The sequence below is a fragment of the Garra rufa genome, chromosome 20 (genome assembly GCF_049309525.1).
Source record: "Garra rufa chromosome 20, GarRuf1.0, whole genome shotgun sequence".
NCBI lineage: Eukaryota > Metazoa > Chordata > Actinopteri > Cypriniformes > Cyprinidae > Garra > Garra rufa.
Window position 1 is genome coordinate 29,400,559 of NC_133380.1, and position 12,500 is coordinate 29,413,058.

General features: G+C 38.0%; 39 non-coding genes across 39 annotated transcripts; all 39 read right to left on the minus strand.

Annotated features, from left to right (window-relative positions):
• Nucleotides 1–178: 178 nt before the first annotated feature.
• trnac-gca (transfer RNA cysteine (anticodon GCA)) lies at nt 179–250 on the minus strand. Its single transcript has one exon. It is a non-coding gene; the product is annotated as a tRNA-Cys (tRNA).
• A 137-nt stretch (nt 251–387) lies between these two features.
• trnac-gca (transfer RNA cysteine (anticodon GCA)) lies at nt 388–459 on the minus strand. The gene has a single exon. It is a non-coding gene; the product is annotated as a tRNA-Cys (tRNA).
• Nucleotides 460–980: 521 nt separating this feature from the next.
• Nucleotides 981–1,052, minus strand: trnac-gca (transfer RNA cysteine (anticodon GCA)). Its single transcript has one exon. It is a non-coding gene; the product is annotated as a tRNA-Cys (tRNA).
• Nucleotides 1,053–1,458: 406 nt separating this feature from the next.
• Nucleotides 1,459–1,530, minus strand: trnac-gca (transfer RNA cysteine (anticodon GCA)). Its single transcript has one exon. It is a non-coding gene; the product is annotated as a tRNA-Cys (tRNA).
• Nucleotides 1,531–1,652: 122 nt separating this feature from the next.
• trnac-gca (transfer RNA cysteine (anticodon GCA)) lies at nt 1,653–1,724 on the minus strand. Its single transcript has one exon. It is a non-coding gene; the product is annotated as a tRNA-Cys (tRNA).
• A 531-nt stretch (nt 1,725–2,255) lies between these two features.
• trnac-gca (transfer RNA cysteine (anticodon GCA)) lies at nt 2,256–2,327 on the minus strand. The gene has a single exon. It is a non-coding gene; the product is annotated as a tRNA-Cys (tRNA).
• A 259-nt stretch (nt 2,328–2,586) lies between these two features.
• On the minus strand, nt 2,587–2,658 carry trnac-aca (transfer RNA cysteine (anticodon ACA)). The gene has a single exon. It is a non-coding gene; the product is annotated as a tRNA-Cys (tRNA).
• A 118-nt stretch (nt 2,659–2,776) lies between these two features.
• On the minus strand, nt 2,777–2,848 carry trnac-gca (transfer RNA cysteine (anticodon GCA)). The gene has a single exon. It is a non-coding gene; the product is annotated as a tRNA-Cys (tRNA).
• A 120-nt stretch (nt 2,849–2,968) lies between these two features.
• On the minus strand, nt 2,969–3,040 carry trnac-gca (transfer RNA cysteine (anticodon GCA)). The gene has a single exon. It is a non-coding gene; the product is annotated as a tRNA-Cys (tRNA).
• Nucleotides 3,041–3,187: 147 nt separating this feature from the next.
• trnac-gca (transfer RNA cysteine (anticodon GCA)) lies at nt 3,188–3,259 on the minus strand. The gene has a single exon. It is a non-coding gene; the product is annotated as a tRNA-Cys (tRNA).
• A 455-nt stretch (nt 3,260–3,714) lies between these two features.
• On the minus strand, nt 3,715–3,786 carry trnac-gca (transfer RNA cysteine (anticodon GCA)). The gene has a single exon. It is a non-coding gene; the product is annotated as a tRNA-Cys (tRNA).
• A 162-nt stretch (nt 3,787–3,948) lies between these two features.
• On the minus strand, nt 3,949–4,020 carry trnac-gca (transfer RNA cysteine (anticodon GCA)). The gene has a single exon. It is a non-coding gene; the product is annotated as a tRNA-Cys (tRNA).
• Nucleotides 4,021–4,142: 122 nt separating this feature from the next.
• On the minus strand, nt 4,143–4,214 carry trnac-gca (transfer RNA cysteine (anticodon GCA)). The gene has a single exon. It is a non-coding gene; the product is annotated as a tRNA-Cys (tRNA).
• Nucleotides 4,215–4,337: 123 nt separating this feature from the next.
• On the minus strand, nt 4,338–4,409 carry trnac-gca (transfer RNA cysteine (anticodon GCA)). Its single transcript has one exon. It is a non-coding gene; the product is annotated as a tRNA-Cys (tRNA).
• A 260-nt stretch (nt 4,410–4,669) lies between these two features.
• trnac-gca (transfer RNA cysteine (anticodon GCA)) lies at nt 4,670–4,741 on the minus strand. The gene has a single exon. It is a non-coding gene; the product is annotated as a tRNA-Cys (tRNA).
• Nucleotides 4,742–4,866: 125 nt separating this feature from the next.
• Nucleotides 4,867–4,938, minus strand: trnac-gca (transfer RNA cysteine (anticodon GCA)). Its single transcript has one exon. It is a non-coding gene; the product is annotated as a tRNA-Cys (tRNA).
• Nucleotides 4,939–5,393: 455 nt separating this feature from the next.
• trnac-gca (transfer RNA cysteine (anticodon GCA)) lies at nt 5,394–5,465 on the minus strand. Its single transcript has one exon. It is a non-coding gene; the product is annotated as a tRNA-Cys (tRNA).
• Nucleotides 5,466–5,626: 161 nt separating this feature from the next.
• Nucleotides 5,627–5,698, minus strand: trnac-gca (transfer RNA cysteine (anticodon GCA)). The gene has a single exon. It is a non-coding gene; the product is annotated as a tRNA-Cys (tRNA).
• Nucleotides 5,699–5,820: 122 nt separating this feature from the next.
• Nucleotides 5,821–5,892, minus strand: trnac-gca (transfer RNA cysteine (anticodon GCA)). Its single transcript has one exon. It is a non-coding gene; the product is annotated as a tRNA-Cys (tRNA).
• Nucleotides 5,893–6,147: 255 nt separating this feature from the next.
• On the minus strand, nt 6,148–6,219 carry trnac-gca (transfer RNA cysteine (anticodon GCA)). Its single transcript has one exon. It is a non-coding gene; the product is annotated as a tRNA-Cys (tRNA).
• Nucleotides 6,220–6,342: 123 nt separating this feature from the next.
• On the minus strand, nt 6,343–6,414 carry trnac-gca (transfer RNA cysteine (anticodon GCA)). Its single transcript has one exon. It is a non-coding gene; the product is annotated as a tRNA-Cys (tRNA).
• A 147-nt stretch (nt 6,415–6,561) lies between these two features.
• trnac-gca (transfer RNA cysteine (anticodon GCA)) lies at nt 6,562–6,633 on the minus strand. The gene has a single exon. It is a non-coding gene; the product is annotated as a tRNA-Cys (tRNA).
• A 122-nt stretch (nt 6,634–6,755) lies between these two features.
• Nucleotides 6,756–6,827, minus strand: trnac-gca (transfer RNA cysteine (anticodon GCA)). Its single transcript has one exon. It is a non-coding gene; the product is annotated as a tRNA-Cys (tRNA).
• Nucleotides 6,828–6,951: 124 nt separating this feature from the next.
• On the minus strand, nt 6,952–7,023 carry trnac-gca (transfer RNA cysteine (anticodon GCA)). Its single transcript has one exon. It is a non-coding gene; the product is annotated as a tRNA-Cys (tRNA).
• Nucleotides 7,024–7,478: 455 nt separating this feature from the next.
• Nucleotides 7,479–7,550, minus strand: trnac-gca (transfer RNA cysteine (anticodon GCA)). The gene has a single exon. It is a non-coding gene; the product is annotated as a tRNA-Cys (tRNA).
• A 163-nt stretch (nt 7,551–7,713) lies between these two features.
• On the minus strand, nt 7,714–7,785 carry trnac-gca (transfer RNA cysteine (anticodon GCA)). The gene has a single exon. It is a non-coding gene; the product is annotated as a tRNA-Cys (tRNA).
• A 122-nt stretch (nt 7,786–7,907) lies between these two features.
• On the minus strand, nt 7,908–7,979 carry trnac-gca (transfer RNA cysteine (anticodon GCA)). The gene has a single exon. It is a non-coding gene; the product is annotated as a tRNA-Cys (tRNA).
• A 603-nt stretch (nt 7,980–8,582) lies between these two features.
• trnac-gca (transfer RNA cysteine (anticodon GCA)) lies at nt 8,583–8,654 on the minus strand. The gene has a single exon. It is a non-coding gene; the product is annotated as a tRNA-Cys (tRNA).
• A 162-nt stretch (nt 8,655–8,816) lies between these two features.
• On the minus strand, nt 8,817–8,888 carry trnac-gca (transfer RNA cysteine (anticodon GCA)). The gene has a single exon. It is a non-coding gene; the product is annotated as a tRNA-Cys (tRNA).
• Nucleotides 8,889–9,010: 122 nt separating this feature from the next.
• On the minus strand, nt 9,011–9,082 carry trnac-gca (transfer RNA cysteine (anticodon GCA)). The gene has a single exon. It is a non-coding gene; the product is annotated as a tRNA-Cys (tRNA).
• Nucleotides 9,083–9,684: 602 nt separating this feature from the next.
• trnac-gca (transfer RNA cysteine (anticodon GCA)) lies at nt 9,685–9,756 on the minus strand. Its single transcript has one exon. It is a non-coding gene; the product is annotated as a tRNA-Cys (tRNA).
• A 163-nt stretch (nt 9,757–9,919) lies between these two features.
• Nucleotides 9,920–9,991, minus strand: trnac-gca (transfer RNA cysteine (anticodon GCA)). Its single transcript has one exon. It is a non-coding gene; the product is annotated as a tRNA-Cys (tRNA).
• Nucleotides 9,992–10,113: 122 nt separating this feature from the next.
• On the minus strand, nt 10,114–10,185 carry trnac-gca (transfer RNA cysteine (anticodon GCA)). The gene has a single exon. It is a non-coding gene; the product is annotated as a tRNA-Cys (tRNA).
• A 602-nt stretch (nt 10,186–10,787) lies between these two features.
• trnac-gca (transfer RNA cysteine (anticodon GCA)) lies at nt 10,788–10,859 on the minus strand. The gene has a single exon. It is a non-coding gene; the product is annotated as a tRNA-Cys (tRNA).
• Nucleotides 10,860–11,021: 162 nt separating this feature from the next.
• Nucleotides 11,022–11,093, minus strand: trnac-gca (transfer RNA cysteine (anticodon GCA)). The gene has a single exon. It is a non-coding gene; the product is annotated as a tRNA-Cys (tRNA).
• A 122-nt stretch (nt 11,094–11,215) lies between these two features.
• trnac-gca (transfer RNA cysteine (anticodon GCA)) lies at nt 11,216–11,287 on the minus strand. The gene has a single exon. It is a non-coding gene; the product is annotated as a tRNA-Cys (tRNA).
• A 601-nt stretch (nt 11,288–11,888) lies between these two features.
• trnac-gca (transfer RNA cysteine (anticodon GCA)) lies at nt 11,889–11,960 on the minus strand. Its single transcript has one exon. It is a non-coding gene; the product is annotated as a tRNA-Cys (tRNA).
• A 163-nt stretch (nt 11,961–12,123) lies between these two features.
• Nucleotides 12,124–12,195, minus strand: trnac-gca (transfer RNA cysteine (anticodon GCA)). Its single transcript has one exon. It is a non-coding gene; the product is annotated as a tRNA-Cys (tRNA).
• Nucleotides 12,196–12,317: 122 nt separating this feature from the next.
• trnac-gca (transfer RNA cysteine (anticodon GCA)) lies at nt 12,318–12,389 on the minus strand. The gene has a single exon. It is a non-coding gene; the product is annotated as a tRNA-Cys (tRNA).
• Nucleotides 12,390–12,500: the final 111 nt, after the last annotated feature.

Sequence of the window (12,500 nt, forward strand, 5' to 3'; positions counted from 1 at the left end):
CTTGATCTACTGTCAAATGCTCTACCGATGAGTTATACACCCACAAAACGCCTTGTCTGAAAATAGTAAAAAAAATAAATAAATAAATAAATAAACTTCCTTTAAAGAGACAATATCTAATAAAGATAGTCTGGCTTTGAAGACAAAGTTTTGGTAAGTCCAAACCTGCAAACTCCAAAGGGGGCACCCGGATTTGAACCGGGGACCTCTTGATCTGCAGTCAAATGCTCTACCACTGAGCTATACCCCCACAAAACGCCTTGTCTGAAAATAGTAAAAAAAAATAAATAAATAAATAAAAAAACTTCCTTTAAAGAGACAATATCTAATAAAGATAGTCTGGCTTTGAAGACAAAGTTTTGGTAAGTCCAAACCTGCAAACTCTAAAGGGGACATCTGGATTTGAACCGGGGACCTCTTGATCTGCAGTCAAATGCACTACCACTGAGCTATACCCCCACAAAAACTGCTGTTTTAAAATAATGAAAAAATAATAATTCCTTCAATGAGACAATAACTAATAAAGACAGTCTGGCTTTGAAGACAACGTTTTGGTTAGTCCAAACCTGCCAAGTCCAAAGTTGGCAAAAAGATTTGAATCAGGACCTTCTTGATTTGCAGTTAAATCCTCTACCACTGAGTTATAACGTCAAAAAGAGGTCTTTGCAAAACCAGTGAAAGAAGATAACGCCCTTCAATGTCACAACATATGACAAAGACAGTCTGGCTTTGAAGACATAGCTTTGGTTAGTCCAAAGCAACCAAATCCAAAGGGTGCACCCAGATTTGAAACAAGGACCTCTTGATCTACTGTCAAATGCTCTACCGATGAGTTATACACCCACAAAACGCCTTGTCTGAAAATAGTAAAAATAAATAAATAAATAAATAAAAAAAGTTCCTTTAAAGAGACAATATCTAATAAAGATAGTCTGGCTTTGAAGACAAAGTTTTGGTTAGTCCAAACCTGCCAAATCCAAAGGGGGCATCCGGATTTGAACCGGAGACTTCTTGATCTGCAGTCAAATGCTCTACCACTGAGATATACCCCCATATAATGCATTGCCTGAAAATAGTGGGAAAAAAAACAACTTACTTTAATGAGACAATATCTAATAGAGACAGTCTGGCTTTGAAGACAAAGTTTTGGTAAGTCCAAACCTGCCAAATGCTCTACCACTGAGCTATACCCCCACAAAAAGGTGCTGTTTTAAAATAATTTAAAAAAAAATAATAATTCCTTCAATGAGACAATAACTAATAAAGACAGTCTGGCTTTGAAGACAAAGTTTTGGTAAGTCCAAACCTGCCAAATGCTCTACCACTGAGCTATACCCCCACAAAATGCATTGCCTGAAAATAGTGAAAAAAATTACTTACTTTAATGAGACAATATCTAATAAAGAGAGACTGGCTTTGAAGACAAAGTTTTGGTTAGTCCAAACCTGCCAAAGGCAAAGGGGGCACCGGGATTTGAACCGGGGAACGCTTGATCTGCAGTCAAATGCTCTACCACTGAGATATACCCCCATAAAATGCATTGCCTGAAAATAGTGGGGAAAAAAATTACTTACTTTAATGAGACAATATCTAATAAAGAGAGACTGGCTTTGAAGACAAAGTTTTGGTAAGTCCAAACCTGCTAACTCCAAAGGGGGCACCCGGATTTGAACCGGGGACCTCTTGATCTGCAGTCAAATGCTCTACCACTGAGCTATACCCCCACAAAACACCTTGTCTGAAAATAGTAAAAAAAAAAACAAAAAAAAAACCTTCCTTTAAATAGACAATATCTAATAAAGATAGTCTGGCTTTGAAGACAACGTTTTGGTTAGTCCAAACCTGCCAAGTCCAAAGTTGGCAAAAAGATTTGAATCAGGACCTTCTTGATTTGCAGTTAAATCCTCTACCACTGAGTTATAACGTCAAAAAGAGGTCTTTGCAAAACCAGTGAAAGAAGATAACGCCCTTCAATGTCACAACATATGACAAAGACAGTCTGGCTTTGAAGACATAGCTTTGGTTAGTCCAAAGCAACCAAATCCAAAGGGTGCACCCAGATTTGAAACAAGGACCTCTTGATCTACTGTCAAATGCTCTACCGATGAGTTATACACCCACAAAACGCCTTGTCTGAAAATAGTAAAAAAAATAAATAAATAAATAAAAAAACTTCCTTTAAAGAGACAATATCTAATAAAGATAGTCTGGCTTTGAAGACAAAGTTTTGGTAAGTCCAAACCTGCAAACTCCAAAGGGGTCACCCGGATTTGAACCGGGGACCTCTTGATCTGCAGTCAAATGCACTACCACTGAGCTATACCCCCACAAAAAGTGCTGTTTTAAAATAATGAAAAAATAATAATTCCTTCAATGAGACAATAACTAATAAAGACAGTCTGGCTTTGAAGACAAAGTTTTGGTAAGTCCAAACCTGCCAAATGCTCTACCACTGAGCTATACCCACACAAAATGCATCGCCTGAAAATAGTGAAAAAAATTACTTACTTTAATGAGACAATATCTAATAAAGCTAGTCTGGCTTTGAAGACAAAGTTTTGGTTAGTCCAAACCTGCCAAATCCAAAGGGGGCATCCGGATTCGAACCGGGGACCTCTTGATCTGTAGTCAAATGCTCTACCACTGAGCTATACCCCCATAAAATGCATTGCCTGAAAATAGTAAAAAAAAAAATTACTTACTTTAATGAGACAATATCTAATAAAGAGAGACTGGCTTTGAAGACCAAATTTTGGTCCAAACCTGCCAAGCCCAAAGGGGGCACCCGGATTTGAACCGGGGACCTCTTGATCTGCAGTCAAATGCTCTACCACTGAGCTATACCCCCATAAAATGCATTGCCTGAAAATAGTGGGGAAAAATTACTTACTTTAATGAGACAATAACTAATAAAGACAGTCTGGCTTTGAAGACAAAGTTTTGGTAAGTCCAAACTTGCTAACTCCAAAGGGGGCACCCGGATTTGAACCGGGGACCTCTTGATCTGCAGTCAAATGCTCTACCACTGAGCTATACCCCCACAAAACACCTTGTCTGAAAATAGTAAAAAAAAAAATAATAAAAAAAACAAAACAAAAAAAAACCTTCCTTTAAAGAGACAATATCTAATAAAGACAGTGTGGCTTTGAAGACAAAGTTTTGGTAAGTCCAAACCTGCAAACTCCAAAGGGGGCACCCGGATTTGAACCGGGGACCTCTTGATCTGCAGTCAAATGCTCTACCACTGAGCTATACCCCCACAAAATGCATCGCCTGAAAATAGTGAAAAAAAATTACTTACTTTAATGAGACAATATCTAATAAAAAGAGACTGGCTTTGAAGACAAAGTTTTGGTTAGTCCAAACCTGCCAAGTCCAAAGTGGGCACTCGGATTTGAATTGGGGACCTCTTGATCTGCAGTCAAATGCTCTACCACTGAGCTATACCCCCACAAAACACCTTGTCTGAAAATAGTAAAAAAAAAAAAAAAACTTCCTTTAAAGAGACAATATCTAATAAAGACAGTCTGGCTTTGAAGACAAAGTTTTGGTAAGTCCAAACCTGCCAAATGCTCTACCACTGAGCTATACCCCCACAAAATGCATTGCCTGAAAATAGTGAAAAAAATTACTTACTTTAATGAGACAATATCTAATAAAGAGAGACTGGCTTTGAAGACAAAGTTTTGGTTAGTCCAAACCTGCCAAAGGCAAAGGGGGCACCCGGATTTGAACCGGAGACCTCTTGATCTGCAGTCAAATGCTCTACCACTGAGCTATACCCCCACAAAACACCTTGTCTGAAAATAGTAAAAAAAAAAAAATAATAAAAAAAATAAATAAATAAAAATAAAAAAATAAAAACCTTCCTTTAAAGAGACAATATCTAATAAAGGCGGTCTGGCTTTGAAGACAAAGTTTTAGTAAGTCCAAACCTGCAAACTCCAAAGGGGGCACCCGGATTTGAACTGGAGACCTCTTGATCTGCAGTCAAATGCTCTACCACTGAGCTATACCCCCATATAATGCATTGCCTGAAAATAGTGGGAAAAAAAATGACTTACTTTAATGAGACAATATCTAATAAAGACAGTCTGGCTTTGAAGACAAAGTTTAGGTAAGTCCAAACCTGCAAACTCCAAAGGGGGCAGCCGGATTTGAACCGGGGACCTCTTGATCTGCAGTCAAATGCTCTACCACTGAGCTATACCCCAACACAACACCTTGTCTGAAAATAGTAAAAAAATAATAATAATTCCTTCAATGAGACAATAACTAATAAAGACAGTCTGGCTTTGAAGACAAAGTTTTGGTAAGTCCAAACCTGCAAACTCCAAAGGGGGCACCCGGATTTGAACCGGGGACCTCTTGATCTGCAGTCAAATGCTCTACCACTGAGCTATACCCCCACAAAAAGTGCTGTCTTAAAATAATGAAAAAAATAATAATTCCTTCAATGAGAAAATAACTAATAAAGACAGTCTGGCTTTGAAGACAAAGTTTTGGTAATTCCAAACCTGTCAAATGCTCTACCACTGAGCTATACCCCCACAAAATGCATTGCCTGAAAATAGTGAAAAAAATTACTTACTTTAATGAGACAATATCTAATAAAGAGAGACTGGCTTTGAAGACAAAGTTTTGGTAAGTCCAAACCTGCAAACTCCAAAGGGGGCAGCCGGATTTGAACCGGGGACCTCTTGATCTGCAGTCAAATGCTCTACCACTGAGCTATACCCCCACACAACACCTTGTCTGAAAATAGTAAAAAAAAAAAAAAAAAATTCCTTTAAAGAGACAATATCTAATAAAGACAGTGTGGCTTTGAAGACAAAGTTTTGGTAAGTCCAAACCTGCAAACTCCAAAGGGGGCACCCGGATTTGAACCGGGGACCTCTTGATCTGCAGTCAAATGCTCTACCACTGAGCTATACCCCCACAAAATGCATCGCCTGAAAATAGTGAAAAAAAATTACTTACTTTAATGAGACAATATCTAATAAAAAGAGACTGGCTTTGAAGACAAAGTTTTGGTTAGTCCAAACCTGCCAAGTCCAAAGTGGGCACTCGGATTTGAATTGGGGACCTCTTGATCTGCAGTCAAATGCTCTACCACTGAGCTATACCCCCACAAAACACCTTGTCTGAAAATAGTAAAAAAAAAAAAAAAACTTCCTTTAAAGAGACAATATCTAATAAAGACAGTCTGGCTTTGAAGACAAAGTTTTGGTAAGTCCAAACCTGCCAAATGCTCTACCACTGAGCTATACCCCCACAAAATGCATTGCCTGAAAATAGTGAAAAAAATTACTTACTTTAATGAGACAATATCTAATAAAGAGAGACTGGCTTTGAAGACAAAGTTTTGGTTAGTCCAAACCTGCCAAAGGCAAAGGGGGCACCCGGATTTGAACCGGAGACCTCTTGATCTGCAGTCAAATGCTCTACCACTGAGCTATACCCCCACAAAACACCTTGTCTGAAAATAGTAAAAAAAATAAATAATAAAAAAAAAAAATAAATAAAAATAAAAAAATAAAAACCTTCCTTTAAAGAGACAATATCTAATAAAGGCGGTCTGGCTTTGAAGACAAAGTTTTAGTAAGTCCAAACCTGCAAACTCCAAAGGGGGCACCCGGATTTGAACCGGAGACCTCTTGATCTGCAGTCAAATGCTCTACCACTGAGCTATACCCCCATATAATGCATTGCCTGAAAATAGTGGGAAAAAAAATGACTTACTTTAATGAGACAATATCTAATAAAGACAGTCTGGCTTTGAAGACAAAGTTTAGGTAAGTCCAAACCTGCAAACTCCAAAGGGGGCAGCCGGATTTGAACCGGGGACCTCTTGATCTGCAGTCAAATGCTCTACCACTGAGCTATACCCCAACAAAACACCTTGTCTGAAAATAGTAAAAAAAAATAAAATAAATAAAAATAAAAAAATAAAAACCTTCCTTTAAAGAGACAATATCTAAGGTAAGTCCAAACCTGCCAAATGCTCTACCACTGAGCTATACCCCCACAAAATGCATCGCCTGAAAATAGTGAAAAAAAATGACTTAGTTTAATGAGACAATATCTAATAAAGAGAGACTGGCTTTGAAGACAAAGTTTTGGTTAGTCCAAACCTGCCAAGTCCAAAGGGGGCACCCGGATTTGAACCGGGGACCTCTTGATCTGCAGTCAAATGCTCTACCACTGAGCTATACCCCCACAAAAAGTGCTGTCTTAAAATAATGAAAAAATAATAATAATTCCTACAATGAGACAATAACTAATAAAGACAGTCTGGCTTTGAAGACAAAGTTTTGGTAAGTCCAAACCTGCAAACTCCAAAGGGGGCACCCGGATTTGAACCGGAGACCTCTTGATCTGCAGTCAAATGCTCTACCACTGAGCTATACCCCCACAAAACACCTTGTCTGAAAATAGTAAAAAAAATAATAATAAAAAAAACAAAACAAAAAAAAACCTTCCTTTAAAGAGACAATATCTAATAAAGACAGTCTGGCTTTGAAGACAAAGTTTTAGTAAGTCCAAACCTGCAAACTCCAAAGGGGGCACCCGGATTTGAACCGGAGACCTCTTGATCTGCAGTCAAATGCTCTACCACTGAGCTATACCCCCATATAATGCATTGCCTGAAAATAGTGGGAAAAAAAATGACTTACTTTAATGAGACAATATCTAATAAAGACAGTCTGGCTTTGAAGACAAAGTTTTGGTAAGTCCAAACCTGCAAACTCCAAAGGGGGCAGCCGGATTTGAACCGGGGACCTCTTGATCTGCAGTCAAATGCTCTACCACTGAGCTATACCCCCACACAACACCTTGTCTGAAAATAGTAAAAAAAAAAAAAAAAATTCCTTTAAACAGACAATATCTAATAAAGACAGTGTGGCTTTGAAGACAAAGTTTTGGTAAGTCCAAACCTGCAAACTCCAAAGGGGGCACCCGGATTTGAACCGGGGACCTCTTGATCTGCAGTCAAATGCTCTACCACTGAGCTATACCCCCACAAAATGCATCGCCTGAAAATAGTGAAAAAAAATTACTTACTTTAATGAGACAATATCTAATAAAAAGAGACTGGCTTTGAAGACAAAGTTTTGGTTAGTCCAAACCTGCCAAGTCCAAAGTGGGCACTCGGATTTGAATTGGGGACCTCTTGATCTGCAGTCAAATGCTCTACCACTGAGCTATACCCCCACAAAACACCTTGTCTGAAAATAGTAAAAAAAAAAAAAAAACTTCCTTTAAAGAGACAATATCTAATAAAGACAGTCTGGCTTTGAAGACAAAGTTTTGGTAAGTCCAAACCTGCCAAATGCTCTACCACTGAGCTATACCCCCACAAAATGCATTGCCTGAAAATAGTGAAAAAAATTACTTACTTTAATGAGACAATATCTAATAAAGAGAGACTGGCTTTGAAGACAAAGTTTTGGTTAGTCCAAACCTGCCAAAGGCAAAGGGGGCACCCGGATTTGAACCGGAGACCTCTTGATCTGCAGTCAAATGCTCTACCACTGAGCTATACCCCCACAAAACACCTTGTCTGAAAATAGTAAAAAAAAAAAAAATAAAAAAATAAATAAATAAATAAAAATAAAAAAATAAAAACCTTCCTTTAAAGAGACAATATCTAATAAAGGCGGTCTGGCTTTGAAGACAAAGTTTTAGTAAGTCCAAACCTGCAAACTCCAAAGGGGGCACCCGGATTTGAACCGGAGACCTCTTGATCTGCAGTCAAATGCTCTACCACTGAGCTATACCCCCATATAATGCATTGCCTGAAAATAGTGGGAAAAAAAATGACTTACTTTAATGAGACAATATCTAATAAAGACAGTCTGGCTTTGAAGACAAAGTTTAGGTAAGTCCAAACCTGCAAACTCCAAAGGGGGCAGCCGGATTTGAACCGGGGACCTCTTGATCTGCAGTCAAATGCTCTACCACTGAGCTATACCCCAACACAACACCTTGTCTGAAAATAGTTAAAAAAAAAAAAAAAAAAACTTCCTTTAAAGAGACAATATCTAATAAAGACAGTCTGGCTTTGAAGACAAAGTTTTGGTATGTCCAAACCTGCCAAATGCTCTACCACTGAGCTATACCCCCACAAAATGCATCGCCTGAAAATAGTGAAAAAAAATTACTTACTTTAATGAGACAATATCTAATAAAAAGAGACTGGCTTTGAAGACAAAGTTTTGGTTAGTCCAAACCTGCCAAGTCCAAAGTGGGCACTCGGATTTGAATTGGGGACCTCTTGATCTGCAGTCAAATGCTCTACCACTGAGCTATACCCCCACAAAACACCTTGTCTGAAAATAGTAAAAAAAAAAAAAAAACTTCCTTTAAAGAGACAATATCTAATAAAGACAGTCTGGCTTTGAAGACAAAGTTTTGGTAAGTCCAAACCTGCCAAATGCTCTACCACTGAGCTATACCCCCACAAAATGCATTGCCTGAAAATAGTGAAAAAAATTACTTACTTTAATGAGACAATATCTAATAAAGAGAGACTGGCTTTGAAGACAAAGTTTTGGTTAGTCCAAACCTGCCAAAGGCAAAGGGGGCACCCGGATTTGAACCGGAGACCTCTTGATCTGCAGTCAAATGCTCTACCACTGAGCTATACCCCCACAAAACACCTTGTCTGAAAATAGTAAAAAAAAAAAAATAATAAAAAAAATAAATAAATAAAAATAAAAAAATAAAAACCTTCCTTTAAAGAGACAATATCTAATAAAGGCGGTCTGGCTTTGAAGACAAAGTTTTAGTAAGTCCAAACCTGCAAACTCCAAAGGGGGCACCCGGATTTGAACCGGAGACCTCTTGATCTGCAGTCAAATGCTCTACCACTGAGCTATACCCCCATATAATGCATTGCCTGAAAATAGTGGGAAAAAAAATGACTTACTTTAATGAGACAATATCTAATAAAGACAGTCTGGCTTTGAAGACAAAGTTTAGGTAAGTCCAAACCTGCAAACTCCAAAGGGGGCAGCCGGATTTGAACCGGGGACCTCTTGATCTGCAGTCAAATGCTCTACCACTGAGCTATACCCCAACACAACACCTTGTCTGAAAATAGTTAAAAAAAAAAAAAAAAAACTTCCTTTAAAGAGACAATATCTAATAAAGACAGTCTGGCTTTGAAGACAAAGTTTTGGTATGTCCAAACCTGCCAAATGCTCTACCACTGAGCTATACCCCCACAAAATGCATCGCCTGAAAATAGTGAAAAAAAATTACTTACTTTAATGAGACAATATCTAATAAAAAGAGACTGGCTTTGAAGACAAAGTTTTGGTTAGTCCAAACCTGCCAAGTCCAAAGTGGGCACTCGGATTTGAATTGGGGACCTCTTGATCTGCAGTCAAATGCTCTACCACTGAGCTATACCCCCACAAAACACCTTGTCTGAAAATAGTAAAAAAAAAAAAAAAACTTCCTTTAAAGAGACAATATCTAATAAAGACAGTCTGGCTTTGAAGACAAAGTTTTGGTAAGTCCAAACCTGCCAAATGCTCTACCACTGAGCTATACCCCCACAAAATGCATTGCCTGAAAATAGTGAAAAAAATTACTTACTTTAATGAGACAATATCTAATAAAGAGAGACTGGCTTTGAAGACAAAGTTTTGGTTAGTCCAAACCTGCCAAAGGCAAAGGGGGCACCCGGATTTGAACCGGAGACCTCTTGATCTGCAGTCAAATGCTCTACCACTGAGCTATACCCCCACAAAACACCTTGTCTGAAAATAGTAAAAAAAATAAAAAAAAAAAAATAAATAAATAAATAAAAATAAAAAAATAAAAACCTTCCTTTAAAGAGACAATATCTAATAAAGGCGGTCTGGCTTTGAAGACAAAGTTTTAGTAAGTCCAAACCTGCAAACTCCAAAGGGGGCACCCGGATTTGAACCGGAGACCTCTTGATCTGCAGTCAAATGCTCTACCACTGAGCTATACCCCCATATAATGCATTGCCTGAAAATAGTGGGAAAAAAAATGACTTACTTTAATGAGACAATATCTAATAAAGACAGTCTGGCTTTGAAGACAAAGTTTAGGTAAGTCCAAACCTGCAAACTCCAAAGGGGGCAGCCGGATTTGAACCGGGGACCTCTTGATCTGCAGTCAAATGCTCTACCACTGAGCTATACCCCAACACAACACCTTGTCTGAAAATAGTTAAAAAAAAAAAAAAAAAACTTCCTTTAAAGAGACAATATCTAATAAAGACAGTCTGGCTTTGAAGACAAAGTTTTGGTATGTCCAAACCTGCCAAATGCTCTACCACTGAGCTATACCCCCACAAAATGCATCGCCTGAAAATAGTGAAAAAAAATTACTTACTTTAATGAGACAATATCTAATAAAAAGAGACTGGCTTTGAAGACAAAGTTTTGGTTAGTCCAAACCTGCCAAGTCCAAAGTGGGCACTCGGATTTGAATTGGGGACCTCTTGATCTGCAGTCAAATGCTCTACCACTGAGCTATACCCCCACAAAACACCTTGTCTGAAAATAGTAAAAAAAAAAAAAAAACTTCCTTTAAAGAGACAATATCTAATAAAGACAGTCTGGCTTTGAAGACAAAGTTTTGGTAAGTCCAAACCTGCCAAATGCTCTACCACTGAGCTATACCCCCACAAAATGCATTGCCTGAAAATAGTGAAAAAAATTACTTACTTTAATGAGACAATATCTAATAAAGAGAGACTGGCTTTGAAGACAAAGTTTTGGTTAGTCCAAACCTGCCAAAGGCAAAGGGGGCACCCGGATTTGAACCGGAGACCTCTTGATCTGCAGTCAAATGCTCTACCACTGAGCTATACCCCCACAAAACACCTTGTCTGAAAATAGTAAAAAAAAAAAAATAATAAAAAAAATAAATAAATAAAAATAAAAAAATAAAAACCTTCCTTTAAAGAGACAATATCTAATAAAGGCGGTCTGGCTTTGAAGACAAAGTTTTAGTAAGTCCAAACCTGCAAACTCCAAAGGGGGCACCCGGATTTGAACCGGAGACCTCTTGATCTGCAGTCAAATGCTCTACCACTGAGCTATACCCCCATATAATGCATTGCCTGAAAATAGTGGGAAAAAAAATGACTTACTTTAATGAGACAATATCTAATAAAGACAGTCTGGCTTTGAAGACAAAGTTTAGGTAAGTCCAAACCTGCAAACTCCAAAGGGGGCAGCCGGATTTGAACCGGGGACCTCTTGATCTGCAGTCAAATGCTCTACCACTGAGCTATACCCCAACACAACACCTTGTCTGAAAATAGTTAAAAAAAAAAAAAAAAAACTTCCTTTAAAGAGACAATATCTAATAAAGACAGTCTGGCTTTGAAGACAAAGTTTTGGTATGTCCAAACCTGCCAAATGCTCTACCACTGAGCTATACCCCCACAAAATGCATCGCCTGAAAATAGTGAAAAAAAATTACTTACTTTAATGAGACAATATCTAATAAAAAGAGACTGGCTTTGAAGACAAAGTTTTGGTTAGTCCAAACCTGCCAAGTCCAAAGTGGGCACTCGGATTTGAATTGGGGACCTCTTGATCTGCAGTCAAATGCTCTACCACTGAGCTATACCCCCACAAAACACCTTGTCTGAAAATAGTAAAAAAAAAAAAAAACTTCCTTTAAAGAGACAATATCTAATAAAGACAGTCTGGCTTTGAAGACAAAGTTTTGGTAAGTCCAAACCTGCCAAATGCTCTACCACTGAGCTATACCCCCACAAAATGCATTGCCTGAAAATAGTGAAAAAAATTACTTACTTTAATGAGACAATATCTAATAAAGAGAGACTGGCTTTGAAGACAAAGTTTTGGTTAGTCCAAACCTGCCAAAGGCAAAGGGGGCACCCGGATTTGAACCGGAGACCTCTTGATCTGCAGTCAAATGCTCTACCACTGAGCTATACCCCCACAAAACACCTTGTCTGAAAATAGTAAAAAAAAAAAAAATAATAAAAAAAATAAATAAATAAAAATAAAAAAATAAAAACCTTCCTTTAAAGAGACAATATCTAATAAAGGCGGTCTGGCTTTGAAGACAAAGTTTTAGTAAGTCCAAACCTGCAAACTCCAAAGGGGGCACCCGGATTTGAACCGGAGACCTCTTGATCTGCAGTCAAATGCTCTACCACTGAGCTATACCCCCATATAATGCATTGCCTGAAAATAGTGGGAAAAAAAATGACTTACTTTAATGAGACAATATCTAATAAAGACAGTCTGGCTTTGAAGACAAAGTTTAGGTAAGTCCAAACCTGCAAACTCCAAAGGGGGCAGCCGGATTTGAACCGGGGACCTCTTGATCTGCAGTCAAATGCTCTACCACTGAGCTATACCCCAACACAACACCTTGTCTGAAAATAGTTAAAAAAAAAAAAATAAAAAAAAATAAAAACTTCCTTTAAAGAGACAATATCTAATAAAGACAGTCTGGCTTTGAAGACAAAGTTT